The 14,255-nt window shown below is 39.6% G+C and overlaps 1 protein-coding gene across 9 annotated transcripts in view; it reads right to left on the bottom strand.

Annotated features, from left to right (window-relative positions):
• Positions 1–14,255, bottom strand: part of RALYL (RALY RNA binding protein like) — a 391,262-nt gene that overhangs the window by 66,745 nt on the left and 310,262 nt on the right. The gene's annotated exons all lie outside the window — the stretch shown is intronic.

A 14,255-nucleotide genomic window follows, 5' to 3' on the forward strand; every position in this document is an offset into this window, starting at 1 on the left:
CATTACGTTGATATTGTCCCTCTGTGTTGCACACAGCATAGCCTTCTGTGCTACCTGTAATCTTACTTAACAATTCATTTTAAACTTTAACAGGGGAAGTTCAGGTTAGATATAAGGAAGAAGTTTTTTATTGTGAGGGTAGTGAGGCACTGGAATGGGTTGCCCAAAGAAGTGGTAAATGCTCCATTCCCAGCAGTGTTCAAGGCCAGACTGAACAGAGCCTTGGGTGACATGGTTTAGTGTGAGGTGTCCCTGCCCATGGCAAGGGGGATGGAACTTGATGATCTTAAGGTCCTTTCCAACCCTAACTATTCTGTGATTCTATGATTTTCTCTTAAACTAAGTATACTTTAAATCTCTTCTTTTGATATTATTCATAAGACTTTAAAATATATAATGTAGTCTCTCATTTAGCCAGCCTTCCTTATTTATTCATAGAATAATAAATATATAACCCAGCATCATATTTCTATTGCTGTTTGTAAGCTACCTAAATCGTGCCCTTGTAGTAAATCACAGCAGCTTCCAGACTGAATTACAGCCTTCTGTACAATTAGAAGTGCTACATTATGTGAGAACCAATGCCAAGTTATGAGCCCATAAAGTGGTACTTTGAAGCACACCCTTCTCCCACATCCCTGATTACTGCTGCAATTAAGGTTTTACTAAATTCCTGAACATGAAGAATCCTGCTGGTCACTTGGGTTGTTAGGCCAGGCCCTTCTCTGTTCTCTGTCATAAACCCTATGTCCTTACTTTTAAGACCTCTATAAAGTTAATAAGACAGTTACCAAAAAGCAGTGGTTGCAAAACCAAACACTATTTCTATGATTCCTGCCTAAAACTCAAATATGGAAGAATGACCATGGTGTCTGGTTTTGATTTTTGATTTTTTATTATTTTTTATGCTGTAGGAGCTATCCTTTTTCTTTTTAAGCTAACTGAAACACAGTTGAGTATAGAAGACAACATCATTCTGGACACTGAATCCAAATTCTGATTATTTTTTAAATCAAATGCAATAAACCATGCAGTAATAAAGGTAGAATTCTCATGTGTAATTAGTGATAAGAACATGGATCATAATATCAAGATTTAAACTGAATGAATGACTAAAAGTACTATTTCTGTTTGCCTGGAGGCAGAAACACCATCGATAGTCTGAATCTTTTAGGAATTTAGTTTTTGAATTATAAACCACAGACTTTTCATTCACATTAGCAGCACAAATTCTTGCATAAGAAAGGAGTTAGAATAATTTTAATGCTATCAGAAGACTGTGAATGTTTTCTGTTCCACTGTTGTATAAGCAGTGATTAAAAAACATGAGAAAAAATAAGATGGGTTTCCAGTTAGTTACTTTAACTATAGTATACTACTTCAGGTTTCATAGTAGATGAAAAAAGTAAGATACGAGATTAAACACTAAGGAAAAAGAAAACAAACCCAAAACAAAACAAAACAAAAACCGATAGTAAGAAAACAGGCTATTCTTCTCCAAACACACTAAACTCTGAGTGTGATAATTATGTTTGGCTTTTTGTGGAAGAAAACAGAATCAGTCATGTGATACTATATATCATCTTCTGCAAGAGCAAAAGTACTAATTAAGAAAAAGGCTGTAGCTCCTCTGCAGATGTGAAAGTTGGTGTCACTGGCTTCCTCTTAACAAAGAAAAAAAAAAAAAAAGACATGTAAGTTTAAAGAACAACTTGAGGGGAGATGAGAACAAAGGCAAGTGCTAGTCTTTAAGTCTACGTAGGGCATACTTCAAAATGGATCTCAGTCAAGAGCACAGTTTAAAAAGTGTGGTGAAGGTGAATACAAACAAACATGAGAAGAATGTCAGATTTAGGATATACTGATAATCTGAGAAGGAATATCTGCCCTAGTCACTAGGGACAGATTCTAAAAGGAAGTCAGCAACATTTTTAAAACAGTGAAGAGGAAGACTAAAAAAAAAGCCTGTTTTATTGCCCTACTGTTATTGGAGTTACTACACAGATTAGGAATCATACAAGTGAATGAACAAATTGAGATGACAAGGTGATATATTTTGGTCTTTTGAACTTTACCTGTGATTTGTCACCAGAAGCAAAAATCTTCCTGGCTATTACTAAGGACATGAGGCCCCCACCCATTTTCCCCTCTAAATTTATCAGGTGCTGCAGGTTCATCCTCTGGATCATGAGAATGGGCAAACTTACATCCTTGGCTGGCTCTCCCAGATGATTTGAGCACATGGATTTGTTCTTTAAACATCTCTGGGATAAAATTGATTGCAGTTACAAACACATAATTCAGGAATGCAGAGCTGCATGTGTTGCCTTCCATCAGCAGATATTTTTTTCTTATGATAGTAACTATTTGACATGAGGCTTTTTCCTTGAAAGAAAATAAAATTCAGACCAAACTGAATCACTGGATCTGCTGTAGCTTTGTATTTGTGCTTTTTAACATTTTAAATATAATTGAGAATGCTACTTAAGTCCTTTACACAAGTAAAATTTGTGCTGTTTATTGTGAATTTTAAGCAAGGATTTCATATTAAAAGATTTTTTTTTCTAACTGCTTCAAATGTGATCACAGAATATTCTTTGATGAAATTAACATAAATAATATCCTACTGGAATTAAATTTATCTCCATTTAAACATGCCTAGAAAGTTTGTTTTATGGAAGATAGATCTTTTGTCAGGAGAAGAGCTGCAGAGCAACACTCATCTTCCACTGCACCAAAATAAATAGCTTATTTCGTGAAGGAAGGTAATCAAAGGCATCAAGAAGATACATTTCTGCAAAAAGGAAGCACTTTGATAACAAAGAGATATCCTACTATATAATCTTAATATGATGTAGTAATCAAAAGATTTATGTTCTATAAGCGTGACTTTTTTTATTCAGTATGTAGAATAAATTTAGTGGCATAATCACAATTTAATGCAAATGCAAAGTACCAGAAAATATCATTAAGGTGTATTTCTGTTGTCTAGACTCTGTCTTTAGGCTTTTGTAGGCCAGTGACAAAACTGGACACACAAATACATTAAGAAAAAGAAATAGAAAACAGGACAGGTTTTGGAAATCTAGGACAGTATTCAATCAAGAAAGGTCCTTATACCTGCAGTTATTTTTTTTATATGCTAGGAAGTTAAAACATATTGCTATCACACTGCCAATGACACACTATAGCAGAAATTATGCAAAATACTGCAGTATTCAAATAGAATAGTAATGCTTGTTTGGCACAAAATTTGTTGAGTTTATGTGATGCTTTCAAATAGGGCGAATGATCCCAAGAAGCCTACCTTGGAAAAAGCAGTCACACTGCCCATCACTGTGCCTTTCACACTTTGCCCTGAAATGAAGGGTGACAAGGTGCTCAGAAAAACAACTCAAAATAATGAATGGCTCTGTGGACTGAGAGGCAAACCAACAAGACCAACTCTAGATACCTTAAAATAAAGCTGAGAAGCAGAGAGCAAGTGGAGAAAGACTGTGAGCAATTCTTTAAGCCTCTGCTATAAAATAAAACTGCAAAATCAAAGGAAATGCAAGATGTGTAACATAATCCAATCAATTTTGTGATGGAGATTATAAAAGTAAAATGTACTGAGGAAACTGATAAAGAAAAATAAAACTTTGATATAAAAACATAATCATGCGCTGTAAATAAGAGAGCATCTCTTTCCAATATATTAATATTAGACATTTAAATAAAATAATTTCCACCAGAGGCCATGGTACTTATGAAACTGTAAAGCTTATTTAATATGGCTAATTAGTAGCATGTTAAATCAAGCACGTTGAACATATATATTTCAATTGCATTGCATGAATAAGTGGTTGAGAATGGGAAACGACTAACACCACTCAGAGAGCTGAACTTTAAGCCTGAGACTTCAGGGACCAGCTTGGAAACTTGTCCTCAAGGGATGCCTTTGCCAGGGCCACCATGTGCTATAGATGGGGGAACTATAGTGCTGCAGGTACTCAGCCACTACTGAGTGGAGATCCAACCAGTCAACATGGCAACATGGTGAGAGATGATTTCACCCAGTATTTCCTTATTCTTGTTAATGCATCCACTAAATCCATCCTGCTATTTGTCTCACGGCAGGACATGCTTTGGCTGGATGGATCCCAGGCTAGGCAGCTTCACACCCAGACAGCAGTTAAAAATACTGTGAGGAGTGGGGTCTGAATAACTCCTCACTGGGCCTTCAAGATGTGGCAATGAGACAAGGTAAATTCTGCTTACTGTTGCCTTACAAGGAAGCTGGGAGTTTGGCAAAGGTAAAAATAACCCACAGGGGGAGGGTTAGTCTTAGCTAAATTGGTTTTGGAAATGCTGTGCTGTCCTACATTATGCAAGTATTAGTTCACTTCTGGGGGGGAAGTTCGTCTTTGGTAAACAAACTAGCTTTCTCAGAAAGCAGACTCATATGTGACAGTTTGCCTCCAGCTCTCTCCCACTTGTACCAGTATCACTGCACTAGTTTTGGTTTCCCATGCCCAGTATGGTCTCCAGCAGGTACCCCACCACCAAATCATACGTGAATCAAAATGAGTGCAGTAGCTGCACTCATTTTCATGCCACTAAAATTTCTACCATTCTCTTAGCCTGTAGCACATATTTTTATTATTTCAAGATACTCAAAAATAGGTGCCTCCTTCCCCCCCCCCCCGCCTCAAATCCCCGCATTTTTGTTACTGCTAGAGGGGTGCCAGAAAAGACTTTTAGCTGACCCCCATGCCAACAGCCGTACAGAGGGAACATGACTGGAGGTTTGGACCAGATGACCTTTAAAGGTTTCTTCAAACCCAAACCATTCTATGATCCTGTGATAAGCCAATCCTTAGGCAAAGCTCTTGAGGCAAGGAAAGACACAAGAAATGTGCTGGCTACTCACTTCTGCCTAGCCTAGGACTCTGGATGGAAACATTAGCAACCTCCAGAATTAAGAACTAAAAGAGCCTCTTCCTATTTTAATAACCCCAGCAAAGATTTGCAAAATGGAGAAGAAGGCTTCAGTCATGTATTTAACATCTCTTATAACATGGTGGTGTATTGAAATTAAAATAAATAGTAAAAATATTTTTTTATGAGGTACAAAACCAGAATGCCTGTACATCTGAGTATTTGCAGTTAATTCTACTTTGGTATGTTGGAGCACAAACTCAGATGAAAAAAATTAGTAAATGGACTTTCATATGCTGACACATAGAATCATAAAACTGTAGTATGGTTTGGTGTGGAACGGATCCTAAAGCTCATCTAGTTTCAATCCACCTGCCATGGGCAGGGGCACCTTCTGTTAGACCAGGTTGCTCAAAGCCCTATCCAAACTGGCCTTGAACACTGCCAGGGATGGGACAGCCACAGCTTCTCTGGGTAACCTGTTCCATTTGTCTCACCACTCTCAGTTAAGAATTTCTTCTTAATAATTAATCTAAATCTATACTCTTCTAATTTAAAGACACAGAACTGCTTTAGTGAAATACTGATCAAAACCCCACTGAATTTTTAATTTAACTCTTTTTAAGAGAAAGTGTATTCTTTACTTTACTACAACAATGCTCGCTAAGAGCGCTTTAACGCATTTGTGTTAGCATCTTTAATCTTAACCTTGTGTTTCAAAGATATGAGTATTAGCAAAGAAAAATTAACTTCTGCTTGAGGCTAGAACCAAATAATTGAATGAAAAATAATTTTAAAATGCAGATTTGTCCAGCATTTGGCTTTCTGCAGAAGTATTCTGCTAAGAAAAGAAAATTCAGAACAATTTTGACTGTTCTGGGATTTAGGTTTTCCCTTGCATGCTGAACAGCAATGCAAAGCAGGAGGATGTTGCTGGAGCAAACATCTATGGTAAATTTAAGCTGATTCCTGAGCACTACCTTAAGCATATCTATAGTTGTTCAAAGAGTATGCTTAAAATTAATAATGTCTTTAGCAGCTTTCTGAAGCAAAGACAAAATATTTCTGTACTCCAAGTATTTTTAAGGCCTAATCCAAAATGCAAATTCTTTTATTACGGATTAGGTGGCCTCGTAATGACATTGACTCATTCTTCCCACAACACACTACTCCATCCCTGCATGCCTGGACAACGGCTCCATATACCTCAAAGGCCACTTGTTGCTACTTCAAATTTTTATGTCTCTTTTTTATGTTTTAATTTTGCTCAGGATCTCCTTGTTCTTCCTTACAGGCCACCTTCTACCTTTTCTTCATTTCCTGTTCATCAGAATGAACCATTCTTGAAATTGAAAGAGGTGATTTTTGGAAACCATCCAGCTCTCCTGGCCCCTTCTTCTCTCTGGGACAGTGTCTCATGAGATTAATCTAAGCAGTGCAAGCCTGCTCTCCAGCAGTCAAGGACTGTGACCAAGGGGATCTTCATCTGGTAGGAATTAGGGTATGAAATTAAGTTTACAAGGGAAGAAGAAGTGGAAGTAAGTTCTATACCACTGAGTAGCAAAACTTTATGCTGACTGGCTGATATCATGACTTCAGGTCCATAATGCCTTTCAAATTTTATGTATTACATTTAAATTGTGGCTTCTTTTTTCTGCAAACTGTAACAGGAATGCTAGCATCAAAAAAATGTGAGAAGAAATACAGGTGGAATAACAAGCTAGGTATGTGGATGACTGCACGTATTAAGTCAAAGAAATCATAGAATAGTCAGGGTTGGAAAGGACCTTAAGATCATCAAGTTCCAACCCCCCTGCCATGGGCAGGGACACCTCACACTAAACTATGTCACCCATGGCTTCGTCCAACCTGGCTTTGAACACTGCCAGGGATGGAGCATGCACAACATCCTTGGGGAACCCATTCCAGTGCCTCACCACCCTCACAGTAAAGAACTTCTTCTTTATATCTAACCCAAACTTCCCTGCTTCAGTTTTAACCCATTACCCTTTCTATCACTACAGTCCCCAGTGAAAAATCCCTCCCCAGCATCCCTATAGCCCTCCTTCAGATACTGGAAGGCTGCTAGGAGGTCTCCACACAGCCTTCTCTTCTGCAGGCTGAACAGACACAACTTTCTCAGCCTGTCTTCATAACAGGAGGTGCTCCAGTCCCCTGATCATCCTCGTGGCCCTCCTCCGGACTTGTTCCAACAGTTCCATGTCCTTCTTATGTTGAGGACACCAGAACTGTACGCAATACTCTAAGTGAGGTCTCATGAGAGCAGAGTAGAGGGGTAGGATCACCTCCTTGGACCTGCTGGTCATATTTCTTTTGAGGTAGCCCAGGATGGCTTTCTGGACTGTGAGCTCACACTGCTGGCTCATAGTTCATTTTCTCATCAGCCAACACCCCCAAGTCCTTCTCCACAGATAGAAGCTTATCTGTGTTGCATTTAGTTACTCCTATAGCTGAAAAAAATGGTGTCTTACACTTAGGCTCACGTTAAATTTCACACAGGTGAAATTAAATGAGATTATTTCCACACAGATCATAAAACTGTAAAGGATTTTTATTTTTATTTTTTTATAATTTAGATCCTGAACTGAGGCATGATCAAGTATTCTTATTCCAGGCAAAAGCGAGACTAATGACCTGGACACAAAAGCAAATTTCATGGCTATAAAACATTATTGACAGAAGTTAAGTGCTGTAGCCACACAGCTCAAGTCTTGGAAGACAAATGCAGGGACTGGGAGTATGAAGAACTTAGGTGCAGTGTGGAAAAGGATCAAGTTTACTCTTAGGACTCTGAATATGCACAAGTCCATGGGATCTGATAAAATCCATCTGTAGGTCCTGAAGGAGCTGGTGAATGAAGTTGCTAAGACACTATCCTTCATATTTGAAAAAAAAATGGCAGTTGGGTAAAGTTCCCGATGACTGGAAAAAGGGAAATATAATGCCCACTTTCAAGAAGGGGAAAATGGATGACCCAGGGAACTACAGAGCAGTCAGTCTCAACTCTGTGCCTGGCAGGACCACAGAACAGATTCTCCTAGAAACCATGCCAAGGCACATAAAAAAAAAATCAGGTGGTTGGTGACAGCCAGCATGGCTTCACTAAAGGGAAATCCTGCCTAAACAATTTGGTGGCCTTCTATGATGGGGCTACAGAACTGATGGACAGGGGTAAAGCAGTTGATGTCATCTACCTGGACATGGGCAAAGCGTTCAACACTGTCCCACATGACATCCCTGTCTCTAAACTGGAGAAATCAATTTCATGGATGGATCACTTGGTGGTTAAAGGATTGGCTGGATGGCCACAAGCAAAGTGTTGTGGTCAATGGCTCAATGTCCAAAGGGAGGCCGATGAGGAGTGGTGTCCCTCAGGGATCGGTGTTGGGACCAGTCCTGTTCAACATCTTCGTTGCTGACATGGACAGTGGGATTGAGTGTGCCCTCCGCAAATTTGCCGATGACACCAAGCTGTGTGGTTCCGTTGATATGCTGGAGGGAAGGAATGCCATCCAGAGGGACCTTGACACGCTTGTAAGGTGGGCTGATGCCAACTTTATGAAGTTTAACCATGCCAAGTGCAACATCCTACATCTGGGTTGGAGCAATCCAAGACACAGCCACAGGTTGGGCAGAGAAGAGATTCAAAGCAGCCCTGGTATAAGGACTTGGGGGTGTTGGCTGATGAGAAAAAGAACAAGAGCTGGCAGCTTGCGCTCGCAGCCCAGGAATCCAATTGTGTCCTGGGCTGCATCAAAAGAAGCGTGACCAGCAGGTCCAAGGAGGTGATCCTGCCCCTCTGCTCTCATGAGACCTCACCTGGAGTATTGTGTGCAGTTCTGGTGTCCTCATCATAAAAAGGAGCAAGTCCAGAGGAGCGCCACGAGGATGATCAGGGGACTGGAGCACCTCCCGCATGAAGATAGGCTGAGAAAGTTGGGGCTGTTCAGCCTAGAGAAGAGAAGGCTGTGTGGAGACCTCGTAGCAGCCTTTGAGTATCTGAAGGCGGCATACATGGATGCTGGAGAGAGACTCTTCATTTGGGACTGTAGCTGTAGGACAAGGGGTTTAAACTTAAACAGGGGAAGTTTAAAACCAGTCAGGCAGCTCGTTCACTCACTCCCTCTCCCTGCTCCCTGAGGGATGGGGAGGAGAATCAAAAGGATGCAACTCCCATGGGCTGAGATAAGAACAGTACAGTAACTAAGATATAACACAAATCACTACTGCTACCACCAATAATAATAATGATAAAGGAAATAATAAGGGAAGAGGAAGAGAATACAACACCTCACCACTTGCCAACCAATAACTCGCCCCCCCGAGCCCGACCAAGCACCCACCGATATCTCTGATACCTAGTCCCACCCTGCAGTCAACTAGCCCTTCCGGGTAACTCTCTGTTACATCCTGGGCATGACACGCTGTGGTATGGAATACCTCTTTGGCTAGTTTGGGTCAGGTGTCCTGTCTCTGCTTCCTCCCAGCTTCCCCTCCTCCCTGGCAGAGCATGAAGCTCAGAAAGTCCTTGGTCAGACTAAAACATCTGTGTTATCAGCTCTGCTCCCAGGCTGAAAGTCAAAACACAGCACTGCACAAGCTACTAAGAAGGATAAAAATGACTGCTACTGCTGAACCCAGAACATAGATATAAGGAGGAAATTCTTTACTGTGAGAGTGATGAAGTACTGGAACAGGTTTCCCAAATAAGTGGTAAAGGCTCCATCCCTGGCAGTGTTCAACGTCAGGTTGGACAGAGCCTTGGGCGATATGCTCTAGTGTGAGTTGTCCCTGCCCATGGGGGGGTTGGAGCTAGATGATCTCTAGGTCCTTTCGAACTCTAACCATTCTATGATTCCATGAAAACTCCACATATGGTGTCAGAGCTTGTTTAAATGGCCATATAGCACATATACTGTTTCCTCTTTATGCACTAAACCTGCTGTCTTGCCAGAGAAGGAAACCATATGGCTTCAACATAATTTGATCCTTACTTGTTACCATCTTAGTAGCTGTTAGGTGTTGATAAATTAATTGCTTAATAATTTGTTCTAGTACATTTCTGGGAATGAAAACTGTACTGACCTGATAATTTCCTGGGTTGTCCTCTTCTTAAAAATAGGTATAATACCTGCCCATACACACTGGTTTTCTAACTCATGTGACCTCCATCAGTTTTTGAAAACAATAACTAGTAGTCCATATACATATTCAGCTAGTCATTTAAACACTCTAAGTGATCTCATTGTACCATTTCCATTAAATTGACTTCTTGAAATAATGGTTAGTCAATCCTTTTATTCCATACCCTCTGGTTAAAATTGATTTTCTCAAATAGCTGGTCAACTAACCTATTCTGCTAAAGCAAAAGAAGCCTTTTTTGTATCATCTACTATCTCTCTCCTTTCCTGCTAAGTAACAATAGTATAAAAAAGCAAAGGAAGTTACTTTAATTGCAATCTTTTTGTTGCCTTTTATGCTGTGATGTACCTTAACCTTTCTGACATACTGCTAGATGACTCTGCTGTTCTTTTCTACTCACTTCCAGTCGTGGGGTTTTGATGCTACATTTTGTGCAATTCATTTTTACTTTTCAGGAAGCTATATTATTCCTTTATTCTACTTCTACTTTAGGGTAATTTTCTGTTCTACCTTAAGCACAGCCAATGCAAGATTTTCTGCACTCCTTTTGTCCCTAAAATTCCTTTCCAAGGTATCCTACTTACCAGATGTCTGAGCTCACTGAAGTCTATCCTTTCTGAAATCCATTATCCTACTTTTTTTGCTCTCAGTCCTCCCTTTTCACAGTATATATTTTGCGATAATGAAATTTCTAACCAATTCCTCTCTTAGTCAAAATCAAATCTAAAGTAACCGTTACCCTCTTAACTTTCTTCATCTTGTAGGCTGAGCCTGGCCAGCAGCTAAGCACCCACACAGTCACTATCACACTCCACTACTGTTGTCCCCTGTTGGGATGAAGAAGAGAGTAGGAAGAGCAAAATTGAAAGCCTCATGGGTTGAGATGTAGTGTAATATGGGAGGGAAGGAAGGAAAAAAACAAGTGTTGCAAAGGCATTTACTTTCCACCTCCCACAAGCAGCCCAGGCAGTTTCCAAGCAACAGCTACCTTGGAAAGAAAACCTCCCCAGTTTTTGTTTCTGAGCATAATTTTATATGCTATAGAATGTCCTTTTGGCCATCTTGGGTCAGCTGCCTCAGCTGTATTCCTTCCCAACTTATTGTCCACCACAGCCTGTTCACTGAGAAGGCAGAATAGGAAAAAGAGAAAGCCTTAAGGCTGTGCAAACACCATTCAGCAACAACCAAAACACTGGTGTGTTTTAGTAATAAATCCAAAACACAGCACCATATGGGATCCTATGAAGAAAGTTAACTTCATTCCAGCCAGACCCAGGGCAACATTTTGAAATAAATAAATGTTCTCAGCCTTGTCAAGGACTTTATAAGCCATTGATCTCCTCACATGTTATTACGGCTACAAATACTGAGATACTGAAATTTCTCCATTACCAGCAGATGAAAGCTTCTGTTAGTTGCTCAAAAAAGCCTCTCAGTCTTCTAGAGAAATAGTCTGTACTAGATCCATGAAAGGACACAAACTAAGCTCTCTTTTCTTTTTAAAGTTACCTCAAAAATTTTCACAGGTGTCATGGTTTAAGTCCAAACGGTAACTCAGAACCATGCAGCTGCAAGCTGATGAGCTTTCTGCACACACTCCACCCCCTCCAACTCTCCCAGAGAGATGGGAAGGAGAATTGAAAGAATGCAAATCCCTTGGTTTGAGATAAGAACAATCTGGTAACTTAGGTATAATACAAAACCATTGCTGCTACCACCAATAATGATAAGGGGAATAACAAGGGGAGAGAATATAAAACTGAAAGGTGAAAAGGAAAAGAAAACAATAAACACTAGTGATGCACAATATGATTGCTCACGACCCACAGCCCAACCCAAGCAACGATCTGGCCTCCTGGGTAACTGCCTCCAGTTTCTATACTGGGCATGACATGCTGTGGCATGGAATAACCCTTTGGATAGTTTGGGTCAGGTGTCCTGTATCTGTTTCCTCCTTTCTTCTTGTGCCCATTCTCACTGGCAGAGCATGAGACTGAAAAGTCCTTGATCCGGGTAAACATTACTTATCAACAACTAAAAACATCGGTGTGTTTTCAGTAGTGTTCTCAGACTAAACTTGAAAACACAGCACTGCAGCACCTACTAAGAAGAATAAAAATGACTGCTACAGCTGAACTCAAGACAACAGGTCTTTCTCTTATCCCTGTCTTGTCTGTAGAACAAGTAGTTATGAGAAACTATTCAGAACCTCAAAGGCGGAAGTGAATTTAAATGCTAGAAACCACAGAACAACTTCAAAAATATTTTGAAATACTGATACAGAGACACAGTTGACCATTGCTACCAGGAACACCTACATACTTCAACAGCTTGCAGTTGAGAGCAATTATAATACAGGTGGTATTCTCTCCTCCAAAAATAATATTTCTATCACTTCAGTTAAAGGCAACTGTATGATATTAAAGGCAACTATATGATAATACTTCACATCAATATTTTGCAGCATGCAGGCTCAGATCTAAAATGCTCCTGGCTGCCTCATTCTGAGATCACACCTGTGAAGTTTTCAGACCAACCCAGGCTTGAAAAAGTCCTGCCAAAGTGTGTCTGATTTCACTGATGAGCTGTTGGTCTCCGAGCCAGTCTACCTGCATTTCAGCCACTGCAGAAATCAGTCCTGCCTCCTTTAACGGATCTGGAGCATAAACTCTGTAGTACTTTATGAGAAGTGAGGTTTATCGAGCACAAAGGTATGTGTGCATGTTTGCATGTTAACAATCCCCTTAACAATCTGTAGTCCTTCACTAAGCTTAATTGTATTTGAAAAAAAAAAAAAGGTGAGGGTTTCTTCAAGTTTATACAAACTGTATGAAAAAAGATATCTGGGAATAGGAGAGAGATGCTGTAACTGCCCTCCTGAACACTCAAGGAAGAAGACCAGTCTTGTTAGAAGTTGATTCTCACCCTTGACACACAAATCAATGAGAAACCCGCTCTGTTGCTTTGAAATGATTGATTTCATTGATTTCTGCAAACAAAAAAGTCACAAGAATGAGGACACAGGCAAGCAATAAAGCATAAGTTTTAAAATTTATGTGCATGCTGTGATCATTCCATCTAAACATCAGTCAATAAGCATCAAAATATTGCTTGTTGGGCTTACTCCTAGTTAACTCTAAAATAAGAAAACAAAAAAAAATCCCATTGATTGTAGTATTAGAAGTGGAAACATCAATGAACCACACCAGACTTTTGATAGTAAGTTTAGTAAATGACAGAGTTATATTTTCATTGTGTATTTCAGTATAATTTTGTTAAACATAAAAGATATAGGCCTAAAGTCTGGTCCTCTTTTCCTGCATTTCCATTTTCCATTTGGAAAAAGTGAAAGGAGGTACGGATGGAAATTTAAGTTTCCAGTGCATAAGTGAATAAGTAAACAAACATCTTTTTAATGCAACACATACTTAAATTCAAAGCTTGAATTCCAGACTGAGCACTTGGGTGCGGCCTTACAGCACTTAATATTCATCAAGCAGAACCTCAGTGGCCTTAGTATCTGTGGAACAAAACCTGTGCAAAGTGCTTGCCTTCTGCGACTTCATCCTGAAGGAGTGTCACTGTCAAACATCTTTTCAAACAGCTTCTTAGTATAGCAAGACTCTATGTGTAATACCTCTTGCAGTGTTAAACAAATCCTTTGGGTTGTTTTTGCACTAGCAAATAACATCCATGGTGTGAATACTAAGAAGGCAAAGACCAGTAAAGCATATTTTGGCTTCAGTAAAGCATAAAGTATTTTCACTAAGAAAACTATGGTGTGACTGATTTAATTTTATCTATTCTTCTGCATGCCTGTGTTATCATCTAATTATTCTAAGTATTTTACTTTTTTAGAGCAAACACAAACTCTGGTGTTCGTTTTCAACTAAAGGAGGCATTATGTGAATAGTGTGATCTTTGCATCTAAGTATCAGTCAGGAATTTTGTTTGTTGTGCTTACTCCTACTTTTTAAGACAGGCAGTCATTATGTCTGAAAGTTAGAATATCGAATGAGTCCAAAGATAGATACACATACTGTCAGACACTACAATACTGTCTCATACTCAAAACTTTTCGGTGTGTATAGGAATTTGATTGTATTTTGTATGGACATCAAAGAATGAATGAAAAAAATATTCCTTGGTCTCATTCACAGCCTACACTGTGA

Source organism: Pezoporus flaviventris, unplaced genomic scaffold (genome assembly GCF_033815535.1).
Source record: "Pezoporus flaviventris isolate CSIRO_AGI_PZ_B2104156 unplaced genomic scaffold, CSIRO_AGI_Pfla_v1 ptg000007l, whole genome shotgun sequence".
In the NCBI taxonomy this organism is placed as follows: Eukaryota; Metazoa; Chordata; class Aves; order Psittaciformes; family Psittacidae; genus Pezoporus; species Pezoporus flaviventris.